The 14649-nt window shown below is 61.2% G+C and overlaps 1 protein-coding gene across 11 annotated transcripts in view; it reads left to right on the top strand.

Moving 5' to 3' along the window:
• Window positions 1-14649, top strand: part of LOC125701498 (oxidative stress-responsive serine-rich protein 1-like) — a 99231-nt gene that overhangs the window by 8617 nt on the left and 75965 nt on the right. For 2 of the 11 annotated variants that reach the window (XM_048963607.1, XM_048963595.1), the window contains exon 1: window positions 4269-4484. The exons of 3 other annotated variants lie outside the window; for them this stretch is intronic. The gene's annotated coding sequence lies outside the window, so the exon portion shown is untranslated. Of the gene's footprint in view, window positions 1-26; window positions 114-4268; window positions 4485-8779; window positions 8848-12999; window positions 13214-14649 lie in introns of those variants that run through there. 6 more of the 11 variants (XM_048963608.1, XM_048963596.1, XM_048963598.1 and 3 more) reach the window with 5 other exon arrangements.

Below are 14649 nucleotides of genomic sequence, written 5' to 3'. Positions count from 1 at the left end.
CGGGCCGCGGAGAGTGGAGAGGCGGAGAGGCGGAGAGCGGTGAGCGTGGAGATCCGGAGAGCCGTGAGCGTCCGTTGGGCTCCGTTCGCGTCGGCGTCGGCTGGGCGCTGCGGGTTCGTTGCGGGGCGCGCGGAGGTCCGCGAGGGGTCGGGCGGGACGGCGCTGCGCCTCGAGGCGCGGCCCGGTGCTGGGGGCGCCGCTCCGTAAGGCGAACCTTGCGGCGCGCTTTGCTAAACGTGCTGCGGGCTGAGAAGCGCTCCTGCCGCCGTTCTCTTAGCGGAGCGAAGGAGAGGTCCGGCTGGGTATCGGCAAGGGGTTCTTCGCTGCGGGGCGGCGGGCGTGGGACGGACTGCTTGGGCGGCGGGTGGCGGCGCTGAGCTGCCGGAGTTGGAGGGGCATCGGGACGAGGATGTGAGACGGGGGTCTGAACTGGGGCGTTCTGTGTGCAGCCTGGAGTCGGACTCGACGGGCCTTATGTGGAGGGACCGTACGGGGAAGCGTGGGGGAGCGGGGAAGGAGGAGGGTTCCTTTTAGTGCAGAGCGCGGTCCTGGTATGGTTGGGCAGCCGGGCTGGGGAGGTATGGCACTGCTGCAGCAGAGAGGCTCTTGTCCAGCGGGATACGTGTGGCGTGGGCGTGATTCTGAGAGTGTTCCGTAGGTGCCAGGAGCTCCTGACAGCAGCACTTGGCCGGCAATGTGGGGGGAAGGAGGGATTGGGGCACCTGGAGTGTTTCCAGGCCAGGCTGGCCCGGGCCCTGAGCGACCTGATGGAGCTGTGGTGTCCCTCTTTGTTGCGGGGCGGCTGGACGCAATGAGCTCCAAAGGTCCCCTCCACTCTAACGTCTAAGGATGTTATGATGTGTGATTCCCTGCAGAAAAATAGAACTGCTTCAGTGCGAGCTTGTTAGGCGACGAGAGGCTCGAAGCGCACAGCCGCGCTCTCTGGCCCTCCGTCCACATCTGAGCAGGGGAATCGTCCCCAATGGAGCCGGCCGCAAATGAGGCAGGCAGCGCTCGAGGAAAGGAGCCGCACCTCCTATGCTAAATCCTGAATGCCTTCTCGTTCTTCTCCCTAGGGCAGGATGAGGAGGACAGCTTTATGTAGGAAGATTTCTCAGAGTAGTGGGACACATTAACAACGAGCTTTCCAAACGCTGCCAAGCTTCAGAACAAAGCCTGCAAGGTGTTGAAAGCACCAGATCGCAGTGACAGCGGCATGGAGGAATTGAATGGCCACAGCAGAGCCTGAAAGATGGCATGGCGGTCGTTTGATAGCAAGTGAGTGTGGGTGTGATGGATGGAGCACGGGCTGGATGAGGAAGTGGCTGGATGATGGTGGCACTCCGAGCTGCAGTCAGCGGCTCAGTGTCCATGGAGCGCCGTGAGGAGTGGCATTCCTCAGGGATGGGTGCTGGGACTGGTGATGGGGCCGGTGCCATCGAACGTCTTTATGGGCGGCGTGGACAGTGGGATCGTGTGCATCCTCATCAAGTTTGCAGGCGATACAAGCTGAGTGGTGCAGGGGACACGTTAGAGGGAAGGGATGCTATCCAGAGGAACGTGGACGCAGTTAGAGGTGGGCCCATGGCATCGTCAGGAAGTTCACCGAGGCCGAGAGCAAGGTCCTGCCTTTGGGTCGGGGCAATGTCAAGCAGGGCTACGGGGTGGGCGGAGAATGGCTTGAGAGCGGCCTCGTGGAGAAGGATTTGCTAGCGTGGACTGAGGAGAGATTGGGCGTGAGCTGGCAAGGTGTGCTTGCTGCCCAGAAGGCCGACGGAGGCCTGGGTTGCATCAAGAGAAGCGTGGCCAGCAGGTCGAGGCGATTGTGCCCCTCTGCTCTCATGAGACCCCACTTGGAGTACTGTGTGGTTGTGGAGCCCTGAGCACAAGCAGGACATGGAGCTGTTGGAGCAGGTCCAGAAGGGGGCCACAAACAGAGGGCTGGAACAGCTCCCCTAGGACAACGGGGTGAGAGAGCTGGGGCTCTTCAGCTTGGGGAAGAGAAGGCCCTGAGGTGACCTTCTAGCAGCATTCCTGGACTGAAGGGGGTCTACAGGAAAGCTGGGGGGTTCTTGTTATAAAGGCGGGTAGCGCCAAGGGGAAATGGCTTTGAACTGGAAGAGTGTAGGCTTAGACCAGCTATTAGGAAGAAATTCCCTGCTGTGAGGCTGGTGAGGCACTGGGACAGGTTGCCCAGTGAGGCTGTGAATGTCCCCACGTGGGAGGCCTTCAGGGCCAGGCTGGATGGGGCTGTGAGCAGCCTGGTGTAGAGGGAGATGTCCCTTCGTGCCGCAGGGGCTGGGAATGAGATGATCTTAGAGGTCCCTCCCAAAACAAAGCAAACCATTGTGTGACTGTATGAAACTGTATACAGTTTTTATTAGAAAAAGAGAGAGTAGAATACAGGCGAATGTGCATTAGCATGAAGTGATGAGGGCAGAGTGAGGCAGGTCTCCTGTGACAGAGCGCAGTGTCTCCTTCTAGAGCCATAAATGCCCAGCGTGCTCAGAGCTGTTCCCTGCCGCCATGTCAGCCTACATCCCCTGCTGGGGACAGCGTGCTGCCAACATATGCCGGGTCAGCTGCTCTCCATAGGGACCGGGCAGCAGCACGGAGCAGTGTGAGGTGTCCCTTTATGCCGCAGGGGGTTGGAAAGAGATGATCTCAGAGGTCCCTCCCAAAACAAAGCAAACCATTGTGTGACTGTATGAAACTATATACAGGTTTTCTTTTTATTAAAAAACTAAACTGTATGACTATGTGACTCCCTATGGCTTTCGTTTAGGAATACATCATTTCAGCCATGGGAGACATTTTCTTTGGAATAAATAAATAGTGCTCCAGGTATCCTGTTAGGTCTTCCACACTTGTATCATCTACGTAAGTGTGGGCCTCCTCAGAGTAGAACGCAGGTGAACTGGAGGAGGCTGTTCCACAGACGGATCTGTTAGGCATGGATAAGGAAAGGCAATCCGAGGTTTGGCTGGTGTGTGTTAGAGTGAAGTGATGAGGGCAGAGCGAGGCAGTTCTCCCGTGACTTCCCCAACGGCCCTTCAGCGGTGGAAGCTTGCAGAGGTTCAGTTGCGGCTCTTCTGTCACGGCTGGCCTCAAAGTGAGAATGCTATCTGTGCTCTGTGCCGTGTTCTGCTGTAGCACAAACACTGGAACAGATGGGAGTCTTTGCTGTGTCTGACTGGGTTTTGTGTTTTGTGCTGCAGTGTATAAGCATGGGAGGATACAGGACAGGAGACCTGGAACGTCTCTGCCGTGAGAGACCGGCCGATCCTCCGGAGGTCCTCTCACACCTGCAGGGTCAGAAGAGGTGAACTGGTAGGTAAATATGGAATCTGTGCCATTGCTCACAAAGGTGTGTAGCACAGCCAGGGACATCTCATGTGGCTTTTGGTTTGTTTTTCTTTGCTTAGAGAAACGAGACGACTGCTGGTTTTAAGTGACCGAAAGCAGAACAAACGTGGGGTGCAGCTGACGCTGTGCTTTACCCATTCCGTGCTTCCTGGCAGACGGACGGTTGCGGGGCTCCGTCTGCATCTCTTCTCCTCGGCGCCGTGAGAACCGTCCCGTCGCCCGCAGGCTGCGCCGCGATCCATCTGCTAAAAGAGAGAGCGCCGCGTTACAGCCGTGCGTGAGCGCGCGGTGTCAGCATCCCGATTCGGCCCCACGGCTTCAGGTGCCGGGCTGCGACGCTTCCGTGTGCGGCCCCGAGCTCCTCTGCAGTCAGCGGTGAGGGACGGGACCGGGCAGAGCTCTGTCAGAGCGCTCTGTCTCTGCTGACCGCGGTACCGGCAGCCGCGCACCGCCCCGCGCCGCTCACCGCGCCTTGTCCAGCCGCAGCCTCTTGAAGGCCGTCCGCAGGCTCCGCTCCGCCTCGTCGTCGTCGCCGTCGTCCCGCCGCAGCTTCTTGAAGGCCGTCCGCAGGCTCCGCTCCGCCTCGTCGTCGTCGTCGTCCAGCCGCAGCTTCTTCAAGGCCGTCCGCAGGCTCCGCTCCGCCTCGTCGTCGTCGTCGTCGTCGTCGTCGTCGTCGTCGTCGTCCCGCTCCTCCTCCTCGTACCGCCTCTTCTCCGCGACGCGGCGAGCGGGGCCGGCCGTTAGCGGCGATGGCGCGGCCCGCACCCGGGCGGCCCAGGGCCCGGGGCTTTCCGGCCCGGCCCGGCCGGCCCCGCACGGCCCCGAGCCCCGCGTCGCCCCGCCGGCCGTGCCGCCCGAGGTGCGGGGAGGAGCCAATGCCCGCAGCCAATGGCCGCCGCGCACGGCGGGAAGCGGGGCCAGCGCCGCGCCGGAGTAGCGCGCTTGCACGGGGCCGGGCCGGGGCCGCTTCCCGCTGAGGGCCCGCATCCGGGCGGCGCCGGGCCGCGGAGAGCGGAGAGGCGGAGAGGCGGAGAGCGGAGAGCGGTGAGCGTGGAGATCCGGAGAGCCGTGAGCGTCCGTTGGGCTCCGTTCGCGTCGGCGTCGGCTGGGCGCTGCGGGTTCGTTGCGGGGCGCGCGGAGGTCCGCGAGGGGTCGGGCGGGACGGCGCTGCGCCTCGAGGCGCGGCCCGGTGCTGGGGGCGCCGCTCCGTAAGGCGAACCTTGCGGCGCGCTTTGCTAAACGTGCTGCGGGCTGAGAAGCGCTCCTGCCGCCGTTCTCTTAGCGGAGCGAAGGAGAGGTCCGGCTGGGTATCGGCAAGGGGTTCTTCGCTGCGGGGCGGCGGGCGTGGGACGGACTGCTTGGGCGGCGGTGGCGGCGCTGAGCTGCCGGAGTTGGAGGGGCATCGGGACGAGGATGTGAGACGGGGGTCTGAACTGGGGCGTTCTGTGTGCAGCCTGGAGTCGGACTCGACGGGCCTTATGTGGAGGGACCGTACGGGGAAGCGTGGGGGAGCGGGGAAGGAGGAGGGTTCCTTTTAGTGCAGAGCGCGGTCCTGGTATGGTTGGGCAGCCGGGCTGGGGAGGTATGGCACTGCTGCAGCAGAGAGGCTCTTGTCCAGCGGGATACGTGTGGCGTGGGCGTGATTCTGAGAGTGTTCCGTAGGTGCCAGGAGCTCCTGACAGCAGCACTTGGCCGGCAATGTGGGGGGAAGGAGGGATTGGGGCACCTGGAGTGTTTCCAGGCCAGGCTGGCCCGGGCCCTGAGCGACCTGATGGAGCTGTGGTGTCCCTCTTTGTTGCGGGGCGGCTGGACGCAATGAGCTCCAAAGGTCCCCTCCACTCTAACGTCTAAGGATGTTATGATGTGTGATTCCCTGCAGAAAAATAGAACTGCTTCAGTGCGAGCTTGTTAGGCGACGAGAGGCTCGAAGCGCACAGCCGCGCTCTCTGGCCCTCCGTCCACATCTGAGCAGGGGAATCGTCCCCAATGGAGCCGGCCGCAAATGAGGCAGGCAGCGCTCGAGGAAAGGAGCCGCACCTCCTATGCTAAATCCTGAATGCCTTCTCGTTCTTCTCCCTAGGGCAGGATGAGGAGGACAGCTTTATGTAGGAAGATTTCTCAGAGTAGTGGGACACATTAACAACGAGCTTTCCAAACGCTGCCAAGCTTCAGAACAAAGCCTGCAAGGTGTTGAAAGCACCAGATCGCAGTGACAGCGGCATGGAGGAATTGAATGGCCACAGCAGAGCCTGAAAGATGGCATGGCGGTCGTTTGATAGCAAGTGAGTGTGGGTGTGATGGATGGAGCACGGGCTGGATGAGGAAGTGGCTGGATGATGGTGGCACTCCGAGCTGCAGTCAGCGGCTCAGTGTCCATGGAGCGCCGTGAGGAGTGGCATTCCTCAGGGATGGGTGCTGGGACTGGTGATGGGGCCGGTGCCATCGAACGTCTTTATGGGCGGCGTGGACAGTGGGATCGTGTGCATCCTCATCAAGTTTGCAGGCGATACAAGCTGAGTGGTGCAGGGGACACGTTAGAGGGAAGGGATGCTATCCAGAGGAACGTGGACGCAGTTAGAGGTGGGCCCATGGCATCGTCAGGAAGTTCACCGAGGCCGAGAGCAAGGTCCTGCCTTTGGGTCGGGGCAATGTCAAGCAGGGCTACGGGGTGGGCGGAGAATGGCTTGAGAGCGGCCTCGTGGAGAAGGATTTGCTAGCGTGGACTGAGGAGAGATTGGGCGTGAGCTGGCAAGGTGTGCTTGCTGCCCAGAAGGCCGACGGAGGCCTGGGTTGCATCAAGAGAAGCGTGGCCAGCAGGTCGAGGCGATTGTGCCCCTCTGCTCTCATGAGACCCCACTTGGAGTACTGTGTGGTTGTGGAGCCCTGAGCACAAGCAGGACATGGAGCTGTTGGAGCAGGTCCAGAAGGGGGCCACAAACAGAGGGCTGGAACAGCTCCCCTAGGACAACGGGGTGAGAGAGCTGGGGCTCTTCAGCTTGGGGAAGAGAAGGCCCTGAGGTGACCTTCTAGCAGCATTCCTGGACTGAAGGGGGTCTACAGGAAAGCTGGGGGGTTCTTGTTATAAAGGCGGGTAGCGCCAAGGGGAAATGGCTTTGAACTGGAAGAGTGTAGGCTTAGACCAGCTATTAGGAAGAAATTCCCTGCTGTGAGGCTGGTGAGGCACTGGGACAGGTTGCCCAGTGAGGCTGTGAATGTCCCCACGTGGGAGGCCTTCAGGGCCAGGCTGGATGGGGCTGTGAGCAGCCTGGTGTAGAGGGAGATGTCCCTTCGTGCCGCAGGGGCTGGGAATGAGATGATCTTAGAGGTCCCTCCCAAAACAAAGCAAACCATTGTGTGACTGTATGAAACTGTATACAGTTTTTATTAGAAAAAGAGAGAGTAGAATACAGGCGAATGTGCATTAGCATGAAGTGATGAGGGCAGAGTGAGGCAGGTCTCCTGTGACAGAGCGCAGTGTCTCCTTCTAGAGCCATAAATGCCCAGCGTGCTCAGAGCTGTTCCCTGCCGCCATGTCAGCCTACATCCCCTGCTGGGGACAGCGTGCTGCCAACATATGCCGGGTCAGCTGCTCTCCATAGGGACCGGGCAGCAGCACGGAGCAGTGTGAGGTGTCCCTTTATGCCGCAGGGGGTTGGAAAGAGATGATCTCAGAGGTCCCTCCCAAAACAAAGCAAACCATTGTGTGACTGTATGAAACTATATACAGGTTTTCTTTTTATTAAAAAACTAAACTGTATGACTATGTGACTCCCTATGGCTTTCGTTTAGGAATACATCATTTCAGCCATGGGAGACATTTTCTTTGGAATAAATAAATAGTGCTCCAGGTATCCTGTTAGGTCTTCCACACTTGTATCATCTACGTAAGTGTGGGCCTCCTCAGAGTAGAACGCAGGTGAACTGGAGGAGGCTGTTCCACAGACGGATCTGTTAGGCATGGATAAGGAAAGGCAATCCGAGGTTTGGCTGGTGTGTGTTAGAGTGAAGTGATGAGGGCAGAGCGAGGCAGTTCTCCCGTGACTTCCCCAACGGCCCTTCAGCGGTGGAAGCTTGCAGAGGTTCAGTTGCGGCTCTTCTGTCACGGCTGGCCTCAAAGTGAGAATGCTATCTGTGCTCTGTGCCGTGTTCTGCTGTAGCACAAACACTGGAACAGATGGGAGTCTTTGCTGTGTCTGACTGGGTTTTGTGTTTTGTGCTGCAGTGTATAAGCATGGGAGGATACAGGACAGGAGACCTGGAACGTCTCTGCCGTGAGAGACCGGCCGATCCTCCGGAGGTCCTCTCACACCTGCAGGGTCAGAAGAGGTGAACTGGTAGGTAAATATGGAATCTGTGCCATTGCTCACAAAGGTGTGTAGCACAGCCAGGGACATCTCATGTGGCTTTTGGTTTGTTTTTCTTTGCTTAGAGAAACGAGACGACTGCTGGTTTTAAGTGACCGAAAGCAGAACAAACGTGGGGTGCAGCTGACGCTGTGCTTTACCCATTCCGTGCTTCCTGGCAGACGGACGGTTGCGGGGCTCCGTCTGCATCTCTTCTCCTCGGCGCCGTGAGAACCGTCCCGTCGCCCGCAGGCTGCGCCGCGATCCATCTGCTAAAAGAGAGAGCGCCGCGTTACAGCCGTGCGTGAGCGCGCGGTGTCAGCATCCCGATTCGGCCCCACGGCTTCAGGTGCCGGGCTGCGACGCTTCCGTGTGCGGCCCCGAGCTCCTCTGCAGTCAGCGGTGAGGGACGGGACCGGGCAGAGCTCTGTCAGAGCGCTCTGTCTCTGCTGACCGCGGTACCGGCAGCCGCGCACCGCCCCGCGCCGCTCACCGCGCCTTGTCCAGCCGCAGCCTCTTGAAGGCCGTCCGCAGGCTCCGCTCCGCCTCGTCGTCGTCGCCGTCGTCCCGCCGCAGCTTCTTGAAGGCCGTCCGCAGGCTCCGCTCCGCCTCGTCGTCGTCGTCGTCCAGCCGCAGCTTCTTCAAGGCCGTCCGCAGGCTCCGCTCCGCCTCGTCGTCGTCGTCGTCGTCGTCGTCGTCGTCGTCGTCGTCCCGCTCCTCCTCCTCGTACCGCCTCTTCTCCGCGACGCGGCGAGCGGGGCCGGCCGTTAGCGGCGATGGCGCGGCCCGCACCCGGGCGGCCCAGGGCCCGGGGCTTTCCGGCCCGGCCCGGCCGGCCCCGCACGGCCCCGAGCCCCGCGTCGCCCCGCCGGCCGTGCCGCCCGAGGTGCGGGGAGGAGCCAATGCCCGCAGCCAATGGCCGCCGCGCACGGCGGGAAGCGGGGCCAGCGCCGCGCCGGAGTAGCGCGCTTGCACGGGGCCGGGCCGGGGCCGCTTCCCGCTGAGGGCCCGCATCCGGGCGGCGCCGGGCCGCGGAGAGCGGAGAGGCGGAGAGGCGGAGAGCGGTGAGCGTGGAGATCCGGAGAGCCGTGAGCGTCCGTTGGGCTCCGTTCGCGTCGGCGTCGGCTGGGCGCTGCGGGTTCGTTGCGGGGCGCGCGGAGGTCCGCGAGGGGTCGGGCGGGACGGCGCTGCGCCTCGAGGCGCGGCCCGGTGCTGGGGGCGCCGCTCCGTAAGGCGAACCTTGCGGCGCGCTTTGCTAAACGTGCTGCGGGCTGAGAAGCGCTCCTGCCGCCGTTCTCTTAGCGGAGCGAAGGAGAGGTCCGGCTGGGTATCGGCAAGGGGTTCTTCGCTGCGGGGCGGCGGGCGTGGGACGGACTGCTTGGGCGGCGGTGGCGGCGCTGAGCTGCCGGAGTTGGAGGGGCATCGGGACGAGGATGTGAGACGGGGGTCTGAACTGGGGCGTTCTGTGTGCAGCCTGGAGTCGGACTCGACGGGCCTTATGTGGAGGGACCGTACGGGGAAGCGTGGGGGAGCGGGGAAGGAGGAGGGTTCCTTTTAGTGCAGAGCGCGGTCCTGGTATGGTTGGGCAGCCGGGCTGGGGAGGTATGGCACTGCTGCAGCAGAGAGGCTCTTGTCCAGCGGGATACGTGTGGCGTGGGCGTGATTCTGAGAGTGTTCCGTAGGTGCCAGGAGCTCCTGACAGCAGCACTTGGCCGGCAATGTGGGGGGAAGGAGGGATTGGGGCACCTGGAGTGTTTCCAGGCCAGGCTGGCCCGGGCCCTGAGCGACCTGATGGAGCTGTGGTGTCCCTCTTTGTTGCGGGGCGGCTGGACGCAATGAGCTCCAAAGGTCCCCTCCACTCTAACGTCTAAGGATGTTATGATGTGTGATTCCCTGCAGAAAAATAGAACTGCTTCAGTGCGAGCTTGTTAGGCGACGAGAGGCTCGAAGCGCACAGCCGCGCTCTCTGGCCCTCCGTCCACATCTGAGCAGGGGAATCGTCCCCAATGGAGCCGGCCGCAAATGAGGCAGGCAGCGCTCGAGGAAAGGAGCCGCACCTCCTATGCTAAATCCTGAATGCCTTCTCGTTCTTCTCCCTAGGGCAGGATGAGGAGGACAGCTTTATGTAGGAAGATTTCTCAGAGTAGTGGGACACATTAACAACGAGCTTTCCAAACGCTGCCAAGCTTCAGAACAAAGCCTGCAAGGTGTTGAAAGCACCAGATCGCAGTGACAGCGGCATGGAGGAATTGAATGGCCACAGCAGAGCCTGAAAGATGGCATGGCGGTCGTTTGATAGCAAGTGAGTGTGGGTGTGATGGATGGAGCACGGGCTGGATGAGGAAGTGGCTGGATGATGGTGGCACTCCGAGCTGCAGTCAGCGGCTCAGTGTCCATGGAGCGCCGTGAGGAGTGGCATTCCTCAGGGATGGGTGCTGGGACTGGTGATGGGGCCGGTGCCATCGAACGTCTTTATGGGCGGCGTGGACAGTGGGATCGTGTGCATCAAGTTTGCAGGCGATACAAGCTGAGTGGTGCAGGGGACACGTTAGAGGGAAGGGATGCTATCCAGAGGAACGTGGACGCAGTTAGAGGTGGGCCCATGGCATCGTCAGGAAGTTCACCGAGGCCGAGAGCAAGGTCCTGCCTTTGGGTCGGGGCAATGTCAAGCAGGGCTACGGGGTGGGCGGAGAATGGCTTGAGAGCGGCCTCGTGGAGAAGGATTTGCTAGCGTGGACTGAGGAGAGATTGGGCGTGAGCTGGCAAGGTGTGCTTGCTGCCCAGAAGGCCGACGGAGGCCTGGGTTGCATCAAGAGAAGCGTGGCCAGCAGGTCGAGGCGATTGTGCCCCTCTGCTCTCATGAGACCCCACTTGGAGTACTGTGTGGTTGTGGAGCCCTGAGCACAAGCAGGACATGGAGCTGTTGGAGCAGGTCCAGAAGGGGGCCACAAACAGAGGGCTGGAACAGCTCCCCTAGGACAACGGGGTGAGAGAGCTGGGGCTCTTCAGCTTGGGGAAGAGAAGGCCCTGAGGTGACCTTCTAGCAGCATTCCTGGACTGAAGGGGGTCTACAGGAAAGCTGGGGGGTTCTTGTTATAAAGGCGGGTAGCGCCAAGGGGAAATGGCTTTGAACTGGAAGAGTGTAGGCTTAGACCAGCTATTAGGAAGAAATTCCCTGCTGTGAGGCTGGTGAGGCACTGGGACAGGTTGCCCAGTGAGGCTGTGAATGTCCCCACGTGGGAGGCCTTCAGGGCCAGGCTGGATGGGGCTGTGAGCAGCCTGGTGTAGAGGGAGATGTCCCTTCGTGCCGCAGGGGCTGGGAATGAGATGATCTTAGAGGTCCCTCCCAAAACAAAGCAAACCATTGTGTGACTGTATGAAACTGTATACAGTTTTTATTAGAAAAAGAGAGAGTAGAATACAGGCGAATGTGCATTAGCATGAAGTGATGAGGGCAGAGTGAGGCAGGTCTCCTGTGACAGAGCGCAGTGTCTCCTTCTAGAGCCATAAATGCCCAGCGTGCTCAGAGCTGTTCCCTGCCGCCATGTCAGCCTACATCCCCTGCTGGGGACAGCGTGCTGCCAACATATGCCGGGTCAGCTGCTCTCCATAGGGACCGGGCAGCAGCACGGAGCAGTGTGAGGTGTCCCTTTATGCCGCAGGGGGTTGGAAAGAGATGATCTCAGAGGTCCCTCCCAAAACAAAGCAAACCATTGTGTGATTGTATGAAACTATATACAGGTTTTCTTTTTATTAAAAAACTAAACTGTATGACTATGTGACTCCCTATGGCTTTCGTTTAGGAATACATCATTTCAGCCATGGGAGACATTTTCTTTGGAATAAATAAATAGTGCTCCAGGTATCCTGTTAGGTCTTCCACACTTGTATCATCTACGTAAGTGTGGGCCTCCTCAGAGTAGAACGCAGGTGAACTGGAGGAGGCTGTTCCACAGACGGATCTGTTAGGCATGGATAAGGAAAGGCAATCCGAGGTTTGGCTGGTGTGTGTTAGAGTGAAGTGATGAGGGCAGAGCGAGGCAGTTCTCCCGTGACTTCCCCAACGGCCCTTCAGCGGTGGAAGCTTGCAGAGGTTCAGTTGCGGCTCTTCTGTCACGGCTGGCCTCAAAGTGAGAATGCTATCTGTGCTCTGTGCCGTGTTCTGCTGTAGCACAAACACTGGAACAGATGGGAGTCTTTGCTGTGTCTGACTGGGTTTTGTGTTTTGTGCTGCAGTGTATAAGCATGGGAGGATACAGGACAGGAGACCTGGAACGTCTCTGCCGTGAGAGACCGGCCGATCCTCCGGAGGTCCTCTCACACCTGCAGGGTCAGAAGAGGTGAACTGGTAGGTAAATATGGAATCTGTGCCATTGCTCACAAAGGTGTGTAGCACAGCCAGGGACATCTCATGTGGCTTTTGGTTTGTTTTTCTTTGCTTAGAGAAACGAGACGACTGCTGGTTTTAAGTGACCGAAAGCAGAACAAACGTGGGGTGCAGCTGACGCTGTGCTTTACCCATTCCGTGCTTCCTGGCAGACGGACGGTTGCGGGGCTCCGTCTGCATCTCTTCTCCTCGGCGCCGTGAGAACCGTCCCGTCGCCCGCAGGCTGCGCCGCGATCCATCTGCTAAAAGAGAGAGCGCCGCGTTACAGCCGTGCGTGAGCGCGCGGTGTCAGCATCCCGATTCGGCCCCACGGCTTCAGGTGCCGGGCTGCGACGCTTCCGTGTGCGGCCCCGAGCTCCTCTGCAGTCAGCGGTGAGGGACGGGACCGGGCAGAGCTCTGTCAGAGCGCTCTGTCTCTGCTGACCGCGGGTACCGGCAGCCGCGCACCGCCCCGCGCCGCTCACCGCGCCTTGTCCAGCCGCAGCCTCTTGAAGGCCGTCCGCAGGCTCCGCTCCGCCTCGTCGTCGTCGCCGTCGTCCCGCCGCAGCTTCTTGAAGGCCGTCCGCAGGCTCCGCTCCGCCTCGTCGTCGTCGTCGTCCAGCCGCAGCTTCTTCAAGGCCGTCCGCAGGCTCCGCTCCGCCTCGTCGTCGTCGTCGTCGTCGTCGTCGTCGTCGTCGTCGTCCCGCTCCTCCTCCTCGTACCGCCTCTTCTCCGCGACGCGGCGAGCGGGGGCCGGCCGTTAGCGGCGATGGCGCGGCCCGCACCCGGGCGGCCCAGGGCCCGGGGCTTTCCGGCCCGGCCCGGCCGGCCCCGCACGGCCCCGAGCCCCGCGTCGCCCCGCCGGCCGTGCCGCCCGAGGTGCGGGGAGGAGCCAATGCCCGCAGCCAATGGCCGCCGCGCACGGCGGGAAGCGGGGCCAGCGCCGCGCCGGAGTAGCGCGCTTGCACGGGGCCGGGCCGGGGCCGCTTCCCGCTGAGGGCCCGCATCCGGGCGGCGCCGGGCCGCGGAGAGCGGAGAGGCGGAGAGGCGGAGAGCGGAGAGCGGTGAGCGTGGAGATCCGGAGAGCCGTGAGCGTCCGTTGGGCTCCGTTCGCGTCGGCGTCGGCTGGGCGCTGCGGGTTCGTTGCGGGGCGCGCGGAGGTCCGCGAGGGGTCGGGCGGGACGGCGCTGCGCCTCGAGGCGCGGCCCGGTGCTGGGGGCGCCGCTCCGTAAGGCGAACCTTGCGGCGCGCTTTGCTAAACGTGCTGCGGGCTGAGAAGCGCTCCTGCCGCCGTTCTCTTAGCGGAGCGAAGGAGAGGTCCGGCTGGGTATCGGCAAGGGGTTCTTCGCTGCGGGGCGGCGGGCGTGGGACGGACTGCTTGGGCGGCGGTGGCGGCGCTGAGCTGCCGGAGTTGGAGGGGCATCGGGACGAGGATGTGAGACGGGGGTCTGAACTGGGGCGTTCTGTGTGCAGCCTGGAGTCGGACTCGACGGGCCTTATGTGGAGGGACCGTACGGGGAAGCGTGGGGGAGCGGGGAAGGAGGAGGGTTCCTTTTAGTGCAGAGCGCGGTCCTGGTATGGTTGGGCAGCCGGGCTGGGGAGGTATGGCACTGCTGCAGCAGAGAGGCTCTTGTCCAGCGGGATACGTGTGGCGTGGGCGTGATTCTGAGAGTGTTCCGTAGGTGCCAGGAGCTCCTGACAGCAGCACTTGGCCGGCAATGTGGGGGGAAGGAGGGATTGGGGCACCTGGAGTGTTTCCAGGCCAGGCTGGCCCGGGCCCTGAGCGACCTGATGGAGCTGTGGTGTCCCTCTTTGTTGCGGGGCGGCTGGACGCAATGAGCTCCAAAGGTCCCCTCCACTCTAACGTCTAAGGATGTTATGATGTGTGATTCCCTGCAGAAAAATAGAACTGCTTCAGTGCGAGCTTGTTAGGCGACGAGAGGCTCGAAGCGCACAGCCGCGCTCTCTGGCCCTCCGTCCACATCTGAGCAGGGGAATCGTCCCCAATGGAGCCGGCCGCAAATGAGGCAGGCAGCGCTCGAGGAAAGGAGCCGCACCTCCTATGCTAAATCCTGAATGCCTTCTCGTTCTTCTCCCTAGGGCAGGATGAGGAGGACAGCTTTATGTAGGAAGATTTCTCAGAGTAGTGGGACACATTAACAACGAGCTTTCCAAACGCTGCCAAGCTTCAGAACAAAGCCTGCAAGGTGTTGAAAGCACCAGATCGCAGTGACAGCGGCATGGAGGAATTGAATGGCCACAGCAGAGCCTGAAAGATGGCATGGCGGTCGTTTGATAGCAAGTGAGTGTGGGTGTGATGGATGGAGCACGGGCTGGATGAGGAAGTGGCTGGATGATGGTGGCACTCCGAGCTGCAGTCAGCGGCTCAGTGTCCATGGAGCGCCGTGAGGAGTGGCATTCCTCAGGGATGGGTGCTGGGACTGGTGATGGGGCCGGTGCCATCGAACGTCTTTATGGGCGGCGTGGACAGTGGGATCGTGTGCATCCTCATCAAGTTTGCAGGCGATACAAGCTGAGTGGTGCAGGGGACACGTTAGAGGGAAGGGATGCTAT

This window comes from Lagopus muta, chromosome 16 (assembly GCF_023343835.1).
Source record: "Lagopus muta isolate bLagMut1 chromosome 16, bLagMut1 primary, whole genome shotgun sequence".
Taxonomy (NCBI): Eukaryota; Metazoa; Chordata; class Aves; order Galliformes; family Phasianidae; genus Lagopus; species Lagopus muta.
Note: the sequence above shows the minus strand (reverse complement) of the source record. Positions and strands in the feature narration are given on the sequence as shown.